A 2,777-nucleotide genomic window follows, 5' to 3' on the forward strand; every position below is an offset into this window, starting at 1 on the left:
TCCAAACTCAAACAAATTGTTAAATCAGGAAATCCAACAGACAACTTTCGTTAAATACATCTGGAGTTACATCTGGGTCATAAGTTGAACTGGAAGAAACACATACAAGAAAAAACTAAACACTTACATCTAATCAGAAATTCCATGTAGCTCGTAGCAAGAACATCTAAATCAGACATACGCGGCCTGGTCTTATGAACTACAAAAATGGGGCATGGTTGTCAAATCAAATATGAAGAAAACAGAAACCTTCCAATCAACTATACTAACATCGATACTAAGTGCACACAAAATTCTCTAAAGCATATCACGACAAAATGGACAATTACATAAACTCGCTTGCCAAAAATAGTAATCCTTACTTGGGCTTTCGGTTCGGTTCGGGCCGAGGGTAACACACGGACGGAGATCTCTGTGGAAAAAGTGAAGTGTGAAGGGAAAAAGGAACAGGAAGCATAAAGAGGCATGAAGAAGGGAAAATAAAGAGTGAGCATACAAGGAGAAGGTAAAAGAAAAGCGAAGAAGGAGACAAGAACGAGAGAAAGCTACAAATAAGAAAAACTAGAAAAGAAGAGGTTAGGAGGCTAGAAGCGCGGCAAAACAAAGTAAGGTAGGGAAACGGCAGATGGCGACAAACAGGGGAAGACCAAGGAGTACTGGTAAAGCAGTCTTCAAAAATACACTGGACAAATACAGCTCGACAGAAAAAGAGACACCAGCCAGAGAGAAAGTAATGGAGGCAATGGTGGAAAAAATAGAGAAAATGGAAAGAGGATTCGAGGCAATGATCGAGTAAATGAAATATATATATATATTGGAAAAGCAAGTGGAGGAGCTGAAGAGAGAAATGAAAGAGGAAAGGGAAAGAAGGGAAAGAGAGACAGACAGAGAGAAAGGAGAGTGGGAATGGGAAAAGAAAGAATTATTGGGTAGAATCAGAAGAATTGGAGAGGATCAGGACAGGGCAGAGAGAGAGGAAAGAAGAAGAAACATAGTAATCAAGGGAGTGGACTGGAACGAAGGAAGCAATGAAGAGACAGTAAAGGAGTTCATAAACGAAAAAGTGAGGATAGGGGCAGAAGTAGAAAAAGCACATATGATAAAGGTGGGGTGGGGGGTGGGGGGGCAAGAACACAATAATAGTGGCAACGATGAAATCAATGGAGGAAAAAATAAGGATAATGAAGGAGAAAAGCAAATGGGAAAAGGGTGTATACATGGACGATGATCTGACAAAAAAAGAAAGGGATGGGAAGCAACACATAAGAAGGGTAGCCAGAGAAAGAATGGAACAAGGCGAATATGTAAGGACAGGATACAAGAAACTAACAATAGAAAACAAATGGTACAGGTGGAACGAAAACGAAGAGAGGCTGGAGGAAGAAAGAAAGAGAGGGGAAGGAAAATGAAAAAAGAGGAACAGGAGGGGGGACTACAATGGGGATGAAAACGTGCTTCTGAAATGTAGCAGGGCTAATAAGTAAGGATAAAAGAGAAAAGTTAAAATATAGACTACCCAAAGAATTCGACTGGAAATGCAGGGCAGCAATGGCAGTAAGGAAAAAAGGAAGAGCAAAGGGAAGAATAACAACGGGTATAAATAAAAACCTAAGAGAAATAGGATATAAAGGAATTAGTGATAATATAGTTGGAAGAAAAATAATATACAATTACAAGACGTATAGGATAATGATGGTTTATAATCAAGATACATAAGGGACATGGAAAAAATAGAGGAAAGAGTAGACGGAAGAGAAGAGGAAGTGATGATCATCGGCGGAGACTGGAACGCAAGAACGGGAGAAGAGGGAGGGTCGATAAACGAGGACGTAGGGAAAGAAAAAAACAGACGATCAAAAGACAAGACAATAAACATGGAAGGAAATCAACATGAAGATAAACGAAGCAATGCAAAAGAAGAAAGTAAAGATAAGGAATAGAAAGAGAGGAAAAGAGAGTAAAAGAGAGATGAGAAGGAAGGTGACAAAGTTTATGAAAGGAAAATACAGTAGCGAAGCTCTTATGGAGGAAAGAAGGCATTCAAATAGAGGTGCAAACAAAGAAAGGAAAGATACGAAGAAGAAGAAATGGTGAAAATCAAGAAGATCAAAACAGAACAAGAAAAGAAGAACAAGCGTGGAAATACATAAATAAATACAGAAGAAGAAGAGAGAATATAGATGAAGATTATATGAAATAAGCGAGGAAGAGTGGAAAAATCATTTTATGGAAATTTTAGAAGGAACAGAGCACAAAGAGGGCAGGAAAAAAGAGGAGCATCGAGCAGAAGAGAAAATAATGGAGGAGAGAGAAGATAATATATAGAGAAGGAAGAGGAAGAGGATATACAAACTAAGAAACTTGAAGGAGAAGAAAGCAATGGGGGAAGGCGGGTTAGAAAATGAAGTATGGAAGTATGCACCGAAGGAAGTGGGTGAAGCGTTATGGGCTCTGTTAAGGAAAATATGGAATGGGGTGGGGATACCAGAAGATTGGAAAAAAGGAGCAAATATGTCCGATATATAAAAAGAGGGACAAGAGAGCAGGGAAGGGTTACAGAAAAGTAACATTAATGGATACAGCATACAAGATCTGTGCAGGGATACTGCACGAACGACTGAAGGCAGAGATTGAAAACAAACTGAAAGAGAGCCAATTCGGATTCAGAAAAGAAAGACGCGGTATTTGTGATAAACCATATCATAGACAAACAGTTGAGTAGAGAAAAAGAAAAACTACATGCCTGCTTTGCGGACTTAAAAGCGGCGTTCGACAGG

This window comes from Bombus huntii, unplaced genomic scaffold (assembly GCF_024542735.1).
Source record: "Bombus huntii isolate Logan2020A unplaced genomic scaffold, iyBomHunt1.1 ctg00000064.1, whole genome shotgun sequence".
NCBI classification, from domain to species: domain Eukaryota; kingdom Metazoa; phylum Arthropoda; class Insecta; order Hymenoptera; family Apidae; genus Bombus; species Bombus huntii.